Source organism: Chiroxiphia lanceolata, chromosome 9 (assembly GCF_009829145.1).
Source record: "Chiroxiphia lanceolata isolate bChiLan1 chromosome 9, bChiLan1.pri, whole genome shotgun sequence".
Classification (NCBI taxonomy): Eukaryota; Metazoa; Chordata; class Aves; order Passeriformes; family Pipridae; genus Chiroxiphia; species Chiroxiphia lanceolata.
In genome coordinates this window covers 16,229,372-16,242,248 of record NC_045645.1, presented here as the reverse complement: position 1 = coordinate 16,242,248, position 12,877 = coordinate 16,229,372, and positions in this window count along the sequence as shown.

Sequence of the window (12,877 nt, the reverse complement as noted above, 5' to 3'; positions counted from 1 at the left end):
CATTTTTTAACAGATGCTGCTGCCACACTGAGGAAGAGCTGTGATTGTACATTACTATGTTCCCCCTTTGTTTTCACTTACCCAACCTGGAGAGATTTCCTTCCTTTTTTTTAAACTCATCTGATCATTTAGACATCTTAACAGAAAACTGTGTTGCTCCTGCTTTTGTACTGAAGCTATCTGTGAGGATCATAAGCCTATAAGCCAAGGACAACTTTCTCACCTAGCTCTTTCTCAGGTGAATCTCCTTTGCTTTATCTGGCCATACTCACCAGCTCTTCTCCACTAAACTGTCATGAGTCCTGAGGGGAGCACAAAGCGTGTTCAGTGAGGAGGGAAAAGAACTCATGTTCTCCTTGTAGAGGCAGTTATCCTCACATGCTTTGGTTGTGATGTGGGCCTCTGCTGCACAGAAAGTTCCCTGCACCTGTACAGGAAAACAGGAACAGAGAAAAGAGAACTGAATGAGCTGGAAACACTGAAAGAGATGAGCAAAAATGTCAGAGATATAGGCTAAGAAATAGAGATAGGGATGGATGCATCCCAAAAACTGAATGGGACTGATGAGCCCTCAGTGCAATAGGAAGGTGAGAACACTATCGTTCCAACTAACAGACAGTGACTGACCATAGCCTGATCCCTATGAAAACTTTCTAAAACTTTTAGAGTTCATAGTATTCGCACATGTATTTTCAAATTCAGTCAAATGGCTTTTTGAGGAGAGAATAATATAGTGTGAAATCAGTCTCACTGCAATTCAGTTTTGATGGCACTTCTGAACCTTTGCTTTCCTTCTCCCTCTCTTCCTCAGTATCCTCCTCGCCCAGTAAGACAATTCCCCCTCAATATCTGTTAACAAGTTCATTTCATGACTTCTTGTTTCTGATTTAAACTCAATAGTTCCAAGGGGATAACAGTAACAATACCATTATCAATGGTTGATTCCTCTATGCTTGAACAGCATAGATGTCAGAAGGCAACCCTTAAGAAGGTCTGCCATTATTTGGAAAAAAAAGATGGATGAAATATCTGAGTTGATGCTCTTTTCTTCTTTCCCTTCCAACAATTACCTAAGGCAGCTACTGAGACCTAACTACTAAGGATCCATGCAAATATCTCCTGTGCTTGTCTGATCAATGATTCCATAGGCAAAGAGGGGCCTTTTTTCCATGCTCATCTTTGATTTCTGCACAGAACTATGCTAAGCTTGTGTTTCTCAGATGAAAGCAAGTGGTACAGTTTATGCTAAAATGACAAAACAATTTGAAAGCGAATGTGTATAACGGAGAGAAGAACTTAAGCACATGGTTGACATTATTACGTTTATTTCTCAGTGAGATCTGTCTTTTCATGACACTAATCAAAAAACTGGGTCACCTCACAATGGTAATTTCCTAGGAATCTTGAAATTCATGAGTCAATTTGATCCCTTTTTAGCTGAACATTCACTAAGCACAGTGAGGCTGGTGGAGCTCAGCTAGCTCATCAGACTTGTCATCGACTATATGTGAAGAGTTTATATCCTTAATGGGATCAAAGGTTTTATCAGTGATCCTTCGTAAATGTAAACAGATGAAATATTTCTCTATCAGCATTGATTCCACACCTGACATTCCTTCTGTTGATCAGTTAACGGTTATTGTCCATTATAAAATCAGAGACAAGGAGGGTTTATTACTTTCTTAACAACCAAGAGCCATGCTAAAGAGCACTCCCCACTCTCCCCTTGTTTGAATCCATCTTGCAACAACTGAATATTAATAACATCATTTGCCATTGCCACGGACAGATTTAATATAATGCTAGTCTGGACATTATGAGGAACTTTTCAAAATATTGCATGGTTTTAAAATGCAGATCTCCCTTTAAAGTCAAATAGAAGTCAGTCAGCTAAAATCCTAGTCATCCTTCAGAAATTTAGAACTAGAAAGGCCTCCAGACAAGGATTTGTGAAATTAAAGCATCGGCAGGCAGTGCCATGCACTTAGCCTTTTTTGTCAACACAAAATTATGGTCTTCTTTAGTGTCTTTTAGTGTTAACTCTGAATATTCCCCCGCAGATCTGTGCAATTGAGAATATTCTTGGGAATACGACACATTTCTGAAACATGCTACAGCTACCAATGAATTAAGGCTCATCACATTCTTCAGCTGTGGGATATTACCCTTGTTTGGCATAAGGACGAACAAGGTGATGGAAGTGATTTGCCTATAGTATTACAAAATTACAGCAATGAAGAAAAATAATCCCATTTCAGTGAATTATTTTTAGGGGGGCGGAAGCTTACCAAAAGAAACATTTCTAGAAATAAATTATCCTGTAATAGGATGTAGTTAAATTATAATAAAAAAGAAAAATGTCTCAAACCCTATAAAAACAAAGGAAAAATATCTGAAGTCAGACAGAATTTTTCATTCAACCTCAAATGAAAGGTTTTCTTAGGAAATTTTGATTCAGCAAAAATAAAAAATGTATCACTCTGAACTGTATAAATTACCTGCTGCAAGAGTGACCAAACCTGGAAACATGGCAAACAATATCAATTTAAAAAGAAGAAAGGACATTTCAACCTAGATAGAATCAGACCAGTTTCTCCGGGCAGAGCATGAGTAACTCAGTCAGGTTCACGCAAGTCAGTCAGAGCCACAAATGTAGAAGTGAGCCTCTGGGCTTAATATGCAAGAGTTGATCCCTTGTCCCTAAATCAGCATCAGCATTGACAGCTGGATCACCAAGAGTATGTCTGCACAGCACAGTGCAGGCTGGACAGAGATACCGCAAGAGCACTGACCCAGGACTGGGACAGTACTGGCTAAATCTCTCAGCTGACCAGGGGCAGCCTTATTCAGCTAGGCAGAGCAAGAGCCATCCAGAGACTGCAGACCTGCAGCAAAAGTCATTCAGAGATAGCTGGTGGCTCTCTGCACAGGAAGATGTTTTGCTGTCCAGACCTTTCCTGCAGAAATAACCAGTAATTCTTTGGGTGGTATTCTACAGTTCGTGAGTCCTGTCATCACTGGGCTGATGTACAGAAGAGAAAAACAAAGCATAAATCAAAATGAGGCTGAGATCAACATATTATTAGAGATGAGATTATCGTTGTTAAATTTGAATTCAGAGGAAGTTAACACTCACCTCACAGAGCCAATGTATATATATATAAACTCTCAGATGGTGGAAGTTATAAGTAAATCAAGTATCCAGAAAGAGATAGATGAATTCTGTTTTGAAAAGAGGTGCATATTTTAAACATTGAAGAACAATAGTTTACCATGGTGTTCTATGTTATGATATCTTTGTCACTAAGCCATTTTTTTGTCAAAAACTAATCTTTTTTTTTTTCTTTTTTTTCAGCAGACAGGCATCCAACCCATAAGTCATTTTGGTGGCCTTCTTTTTCCAGGGATACACTTTTTTATGCAGTTGTGCTACCTACAGATAAACCAGGTCTTCTGATAAACTCTATGTCCACTGTGCATTCACACTGCAGTTGATCTTTGCATGGACTGACTGTAACGGCTATTTTGCTGGGAAAGGGCCAGACCACAGTGTCACCCTTTGTGACTGGACTGATTGGTCTTTACAGCTCTGTCTCAAGATCAGTCTCTCAGGCACAGCGAGTCAAGGCAGTACTGAGAACCAAAAAATTCTATAGACACTTCTAAATACAAAAGTCCAGCATGAGATAAGGGTTACACTATCTATTCATCTCTCAGACATTAGGTTATTCAAGGATTAATTTTCCTGACTTAAGTTGTTTAATGAGACACAATAAATTACAGAATCCAAGCAAAACAGGCAAAATTCCACACTAGTAATAAAGGACTGAAGTTTCATTTGCAGAAGATTATGTTTTAACCTTACAGCAAATGTGTTTGTACACACCTTTTTTCCAGTACTGCCTTTTCCATGGTATTATTCTTTCACTTTAACCTGTTCCTAAGCTAGGATGAAGTGTCCTTATGTGAGTCAGGAGCCATGAAGAACACTTATGTTTATGCAACTATGAAATTCCAGCCCAAACACAGGAGTCATCATTAGCAGGAATGCCAGAATCCCCCAGCAATGGCAGCCATGTATTTACCATGCTCCATATCAGAAGAGGTAATGAGTGACAGCAAGGACAGCATGTATTTCGTCTCACATACCTTATACCACATAGTCACCTCCAAGAGAGATGTTTTTGGGGATGCAGTAATACAGGACACAAGCAGGGGAATAGGGTTACCCTGGATGGTCTACTCAGCAGCTGAAAGTGAGGGTCGTGTCTTGCAATGGCCAACGCGTCTGTGCAAGTGCCACTAATGGCAAAAGAACAGTGCAAGTCAGTGCCTGACTATGGGACTGAAAATCTATGAACCTTTGTAATGCTCTAGGGAGTTCTCAGACAAACTCTTCCTCAATATGTGTCCCTGTGCTGGCTGGAGAACAGTTAGTTCTGAAGCATCAGTTCGCCCAAGTGCTAGAGCTGCACTGTAGAGTTGAGAGAAAAGCAGTGTAAGCCTGCATACAAGTAGTGCTCACAGACACACCAGAGCCAATTCTGACACAGAGGAGAAATGACAGAAAGACTAATATGGGCTGGAGAAGAAGTGTAGAAACTTCATAATATCTAATATAAGACTTGCAACCCTTAGCACTGCGAAGGAAGTGGGAGAGAAGTTGTCTGCAAGGCTAAGACTGCTGCAAATGAAAGAAGGTGTACCATTAGCAAAGTGATACCAGAATGTCAGTTTTGTAATGTAAGCTTTGAGTTCTAGGGACTTTCTATGTTTATTTCATTCAACTGTAATGTCCATGTCCCAAAAAATGGGGGGAAAAGTGCAATCTTGGGGGGAAAGCTAGGGAAAAGAACTTCTGCTATTTCCGTTTTTTCCTCCCTCAGCTTGGTTTCCTCAGTTTTGTAATGTCCAGTGAGATCAGGGGGTACATGTGCATATCAAGAAAAGTTTGTGTCAAGGGCAAAAAATTTGATGAATTGCCTAGTTACGTACACTGAAACCTGCTAAATGAGGGAAGGAGTAAGATTAAGAGTGTCCTGATGAACAGAAAGATAGAGAGGTCATATAACATTCACAAAAGAGTGACAGTAATTTCATTAGAGCACTGGAAAAAACGTACTGAAAAACAAGTAGACTGTTAAGTGTACTCTATCCATTTCACATTAGCACTGACCTCAATAAATTCTTGCAACTCAACATGACTGTTTCTTTTGTGAAGTATAGTCATCATCTCCTGACCCTTTCTTTAACAAATTTATTTTTGAAGTAGATAAAAAATACAAACATGTGCTTTCAAAAAGGCAAAATAAACACACTGCCAAATTGAGCACTGGAGACTTGATTGCTTCCTAGCTTAGTGCAAGGAAAGAATATGATTTACCAGGAAGTTGATAATGCCAGAAATGAACTCCTGGAGAAAAGTTTTCTTAAAAAAAGAAAAAAGTATGTGCATATGCAAATCAACATCTTTATATTTGCATGGCATTCCACTTCAGTTCAGCTAAACACGTGACAGTGAGCAAAATAGTCTTATCCATGGCTCATTGCTTTGAATATCAAGCTGTAAATCACTCAAGAACATTTGCTGTCCATATTTCTGTCACAAGATTTCCAATTCTTTGATTGAACTGGGGAAAAAATATTGCTAGAGAGGGCATATACACTTTTTCTTTTTTTTTTCCTACTTTCTCTTTCCCTTCTCTGCTGAAATCACAAAGTGTGGATATCACAAAAAACCCAAAAAACCAACCAACCAACCAAAAAACAAAACAAAAACAACAAAATAAAACAAATAAACAAAAAACCCTACAGCCAAAAGAACAACAACCCAAAAAACCTAAAAGCAAGTAAGAATCATTAACAATTTTTTAATTTAAAACCTAAACTCCAGTTTCTCAAACCAGCAATTGGATTGGAAATTGGTTTATATTTAGACTGTAAGCCCAATGTTATGTAACTTTATCTGTCCCTATTTACCCTAAGTTTTAGAAAACTTTCCATGATTAAATAAGCTACTTTGGCAAGACAAAAAAAATGAGTGAATAACCAAAATACATACATACACATGAGCTTGGTAATGCCTAAGAAACTCACAGGTAATTGTGACTTGTTTTTTCTGACACAGGAGCTACTTTTGTCCTCATAATGACACTGACTTTTCTGTGAAATTGTGTCTCACATAATCAGTATTTGGCTTTTTAGCCCATAGTGGCAACAGAGAATCTCAGAATTGCTACAGAAACACAAAACTAAGGTAATTTGGTTATTTTACCACACAGTTCAATGGAAAACAATTAGCAGACATATAACACTTACTGACTTACACTCACAGACTTTTCTGTGCAGTTCACTTTCCATAGCTCAGTCATGGCCACGCATGCAAGATAAAACTCACTTTCAGACAGGGTATGCCAGCTCTGCACGTTTTGGCAACCACTGGTGCAACACACAGAATAGATGGGCCCAGAAGAAGCATTTACTGGAACTTCAGAGACATAAAGACGTTTGGAAGGCAGCTGTCAGATTTTTTTATGTGTATGGGATGTCAGGAAAAACTGGGTTTGTGTCAGTCAAATTATCTTGCTCATCAGTCTTTTAGGAAATACACCGAGAAGCCTAAAACAAGATGTTGAAAGAGATGGTGTTACTTCTTCTGTGAAATGAGGGGTTGTTTTATGTAGCAAATCTGACAATGAATTTCCAACATGAAAGAATCCGCTTACTACATCTTAGCTACTTTACTTGATCCAAGGTTTTAGAATAACCTGAGAGTGTCAATCAGGAAGAAAACAATATAAAAAGACCTGATAAAAACTCAGAAGTTCTATCAGGCAAAGTCAAATGAAAGCAACCAGAAGGATCAACACATCAAGTTGGCTTTTTCTTTCTTCTCCCATCACCTACTGCAGCTCTTCTCGAAACCGGTGGTTCTAATTTGACAAGTGAAAAAAAAAAAAAAATAGAAATCACTGTTGACTTTCAGATCATTTCAGAAACATACAGTCCAGCTGCATCCACACAGAAACCAATTAAGTAAAAAAAGAGCATCAGAAGGGTAACTTCCTTCTCTTGGACAAAGTAGGAAGGAGGTAGGGATGAAAGAATGTTCCTTTCACCAGCAAGCATCACACTTGTCAACCTAATTTTTACTTCTCTCTCTTGAGCATGCTCATAAAAGAGCCATCCAGCCAAGGTATGAACATTTAAAAGATGTATCATTCCTCTGCAGTAAGCAGTAGTAACATTTACATCTTTTCCTCCTAGTGTGAGCTGGCATCATATTTACCATGCAGGTACAAATAATGCTTACAGCAAATGAGAGACCCCAAACACAGAAAATGGAGAATGATAGTTTTGACAGATAAAAATGGAGAACTTCCACACAGGATATGATGAAGATGGAGATATTGATATAACTTATGGCACTTAAGAATAATGACAACAGTCTCAATAAAAAGCTAAAAGTCTAAAGAAATAACAGCATGATTTCTTAATGATTTCTTGTTTAAATGCCCTGTTCTGCAACATGTCAGATAATAGAACAAAAGGTTAACCCCAGCAAACATATTTCCCAGTAGTCCTACCAAGCTCCATAACCACCCACTTATAAAAAGAAGTGATAACCAACATTTAGGTCACTCCTCATTTCAGCAAAACAGTCTGGAGTTTATTAATATTTCCTGGCACCACCTAATTAGATTCTGTGCTTAAAAAGCTAGTTTCATCCGTATCAGTATAGAAAGAACACTTTAGGAAAGCTTTCCCGATGTGCATTTTCTCTTGGGTTCAGGAAAGAAGGAAACTTTATTTGTCATCATGTACTGATCTCACTGTTCCAAAAAGTATTTTCATACGAGGACAGAGAGGCACTCAGGGAAACTTGGTGAAATGAGACAACTTTTCAATTCTTGTAGTGTACTTCATCCACAGTGAAACAGTAATAAATACTCATCAAAGAATGCTCATTTGTGCTCACATCAACAGATAAAAAATAGCAGTTGCTTTTAACTACTACAGATCCCTGGGTGACTCTTCAGTTTATTTACAGTCTCTCATGCATGCACTTTCCTTGTATGTCTCACATCCAAAACTTCAAGCACGACATGAAAAAATAAAGACAAACGTGCTCTTCTTGCTGGGTCTAGTGTCCACCTATTCACATCAAACCTCACTTGCAATTGTCAGAGCAACTTTCAGAGCAAGGTGGGGGATGCTGGACTTGCGGTGGGACAGGAGCTCTCATGAATTGCTACTGGCAGCAAGCATGAAACAGGTAAGACCTTACTGGTGAGTTTAAACAGCTGGGATTCAGATATATTGTCACAGGATACTGGGAGGCTCCCTGGAAACAGTTTCCCTGTAAAGATTACAGCTAAGGACAACTTTTTTTTCAAATACAGTAGTTCTACCACTTTTACAAAACACTTAAACTTTGATTCTTCAGGCCAAAGATCAATCTCTCTTCCAAGCTTTTCTTTGTATTTGTTGCCTTTAGGAAAGTAAAGCAAATGGCAATAAAAAGCACTTACTCAATTCAGTGATTCAGCCAGCAGGCCTTGGTCAATCTGAGTAAAGCCTCAACTAAGTTAACAGAGAAATCTTGGATCAGGGGCTTATACACCTGCTCTTGTTCTTAAATGGTATGTTTAATCTGCAACTTTCCTGTAATCTTCAGAATTATCTTAAATTGCCCATTAGAAAGGTTAATGCTTAAAAATTAAAATAACTATTAAATTCAAAAATCCACAAAAAAAATCCTTCATCGTTCATTGGATAATAATTTTAACAAGTAATTAAACCACCATAATGCCACCATAATTATTCTCTTGTATTATTCAGCCTATACTCTTCTTTCAGTCCTTTTGTGCTGGTTAATAGTAATACAGTCTGTCATTCCCCTCATCTAATCCTTTTTTAATCTTTTTTTTTTTTTTAACATATATCTTAACTTCCAAAATAAAGTATTATAAGAAAGAACTACTTAGTCTACTCATACAAAATAACCTTTTTCCTTTGAAAATTGCACCATTTGTATCTGCATACCTTGCAGAAAACCTAAAGTATAAAGTTTGGGAAAGCAGGTTTTCCAAGATCACAACATACCATTGGTTAAAAAAATAGTATACATGCCTATGAGTACCTTAACAGCTGTGCCCACTTGCCAACCCATTTAAGGTTATACACAAAGAGAAACACAATCATGGTTTTTCACTTCACTGCAACCTTAGAGTTTAGCTTTAAATGATTTCTGAGGAAAGGCTTCCTGCAGACTTTTCACTTAAGTAGTTGTAACTACAACTGCAAAACACTGTTGACTGGTGGACTCCAGAGACTTGTTCATTACCTGTCATTAAATGTTTTAAAGTTTGCATAATTGATCCAGCCAATAAGTCATCATTGATTTATAGGGGTCTGTGCTGAAGAGTTACTCATTAAAAATTCATAACACTGGTATGTGTCTTTACAATCCATTAGCTGTTTACGTACCCACAGTCCTAAGATTGATTGACCTTGGACTGAGATTCTCATGGACTCTGCCTTTTTTTTAAAAAAACTCTTTTTTTTCCATATTTTTTACATAAGCCCACAGTATAGAAAAGCAATACTTCAGTCTTCTCCCTTGACAGCTATACTTTGATTTTTCTCCTCTCCATCAAAATTGAAACTTTACTTGAAATAATGAATAAATAAAGCATACTCCATAAACAGCTTTCCACTATTATTTAAGCTTGCGAGCTGTGCTCTGTTAGTCTCCTTTCCCCACCATCAGATTCAAGTGTGTAAATGTTCTAAAAGGCTTTGAATGTTTTATGATGATTTCAGGGAATGATGGAGTAATAGCTGAAGAGCGAAGCTATTAGTTTTAATATTTATATTGAGTGCTCTGAAACATTAATGTGACAGGATGTAAGATCAGAGCAGCGGGACATATTTACTTCACAACCACTGCCACGTGGCAAAAATATTTATTTTCTGAAGCTCTGAGTCCAATCTTTTTTTTTCCACAAAAATTTAAAGTTCAGATTGATCTACATATTAGCTTTTTCTGAACTTCGTATTTATTTTTTAGGAACTAAAGAGTAATCACTCTTTTGGATATAACTTACTTCATTTAGGCAGAACTCAAGTATAATGATGTTGGTGTTGGTAGTGCATCTAAATCTCTGTACAGAAGTTTTCTAAAGCTGATATTAGTTTACCAATTCATATCTCTCTCTCTGACTGCTGTGTATTCTTCCCATAGAGCACCTTAGAGAAAAGAAAAACAGTCATTTGTTAATAAAGAAATGGGACGGGCTCCAGAGCAGAATCATCGTTAAAAGGTTGTTTCATATTGTCTTCCAATATTTCATGCATGAAGTAAGCCAACCCTGTAAATGTCCTAAGTCATTGTGCTTGGTTCTTCTGTTCAAACTAGCAAACATATTAAGGTAAGTGATCTTAATTACCAAGGGTCAAACAGTGCTCACCCCACTTGTGTGGTTCTCATGGTCTTCAGTGAACAAGTAAAGGAAGAAGGATGAGATCCCCAGGGAGAAATCTTCCTATCAGATTTGCAGAGTGGATCCAATATAAGTGGAACAAATGATGACTTATTGCTGCTACATTATGAAAATGTGATTTCTCCAGATGCCTCCACGTTGTGCGTAAGGACTCTACAGGCTGATACCACCGCCAGGAAGCAGTTCACAGATCTCCAGCTGAAGAAACAGTTGCGTGTATTCGGTACATTTTAGCCAGATGTAATGAACGTGGCCTTCAACTACATCAAGCAGGCTTCCAAGAACAGCAGCACTGGGCAGAAAATGAAGCATGCTCCTTAGTGAGGCATAAGTAGGTGATTACCTGAAAAAGTGAGGTTACCAGTATACCATTACATTGTTCACCAGAGTCCTCTTTATGCACCCTACTATACAGTCATGGTGTGCAAGGGGCTTACAGGGACTGAAGAGCTGGGTTGGTGGGGTGTGGGGATGCAGAAATTCATAAACACTCCATTGCAAAGTTGACTAGAATGGTTTGTTATGTCCTTTCCCCACCCTGCCTTTCCAGAAAGACAAAAAGAGGTCCCTAAAGGTCTCAATTACCTCTCAAACATTTCATTAGCTTAAATAACTTCTGACTTGGTGACCTCCTTTCCCAGCTATCTTCCAAACCATACCCACAACAGAAGCAGCCAACAGAAGTGTTCATCAGAGCATCCTGTAGTCAGTTCCAATAGGGCAGAACATTCAGCATTTTCTTCTGGATGTATATTTCACTGACCTTCACGTCTAATGATACATAAATGTCAGTTTATCCTCCACCATTATTTTGAATATTCCACTAACTGCATCAATCCCCTATGCTTTACAGACATCTATAGCTACAAGTGATCATTGTTTGTCTTTCCCACATCTGCTTCTGTTCTTAACTTGCTTATGTTGTTTAGGAGGCATTTCTAAACACAATTTTTTTCATAATTAACCGAATCATACAATGCACAAACAGCTGAGAATTTTAAATATACTTAAGGGGAAAAATAAACATGCTATCTGCACCTGTGTACACAGCTACTCTACAATTTCTTGGCCCTCTCTGCATCCGTTAGAGAAAATAATTTACAAGTGTCTACTTCTAGTTCTCTGCTCAGAAACAGTTTTTCAAGAACGTTAGAGAAGACTTTCTACAAGAAAAAAAATAGAAATGAGCGTAGCAAGCATAGAGAGAATGATTTACATAACTGAATATGCGAGAGTCACATTCTGACCCATGGCTGCCACAGCTTTTTGGAAAGGTAGGAGGAAAATGATGCAGTCTAGGTTTTTGCTGCCCTTGCAGAGCTCCATTAAAACACATTGTCCATCAAGGCAATTCTTCACCTTGTACCAGAGCAGATATCACCACCACACTGTACAAAACGGCATAGAAAAAAGCAGGGGCTGCTATTTCAACACTGAGATCAAAGCAGAGAGCAAGAAAAAGGCAGGCTGTGATGAAATCAGCACCTTGTCTTCTACCAGGGATGTTCCTCTGGACCAGAGTATGGCACACCACAGTTTGTAGCGACAGCACCCACAGACTCAGTCTTCTCCTCACAAAATAAGACATTTCCAGCAGGAAAGGATCAGACAGTCTTCTTCAGCAAGGGGTTTCCCCACAAGTTCTGGAATCACAAATTATATTGTTTTCTCAGTGGGATGTTCACTGACTACTGACTCACAAATGCCAATTTTAATTTACAAACTTCATGTTCAGCAACATTTCACACATGGAACATGGTGAAAAGTGCTCATTGCCATATGAAGTCTGTGCCTGGGATGTTGGGGGAAATGAGTGCAATTTTACTTAAAAAGTGTCTAATTCATCCCTATTATTACTCCACTGGTATTGTCTGAGCAACGGGGTCATTGTTAAAAATTCTGCTTCAAGAACTTGCTTATTTGCTTTTTTTCATACAGATAAACATTACACAGCCCAGATCAGAAGTAATATTTTGTTATTTACTACAAGCTAGATAGCAGTGATGTACACAACTGAGTACTGGCATGTCCCTAATTATCAGGAATGTGAGTTGGTATACAGTCTGCATGATATACCAATGGTGACAAGTTTGTTTTCAGAGTGTAAACTTTTAAAAACCACCATAAAGACCCCATAAAAATATGACTTTGACTAGAAAAAGATGTAAGCCGCATAATGCCTACATGGGTATTTTTCCTTAGAGATCAGGAGAAATATGACAAGTACGACTGCTATTATAGTTATATAGCATACTCCATTTAGCAGTCATATAGCAGAACTGTGAAAGCATATCCTGAGGTATTTTCACTTCATGCATTTGACATTGATATTAGTTATTGCATTTAAGATACATTGGGCTGTTTACTGCTGA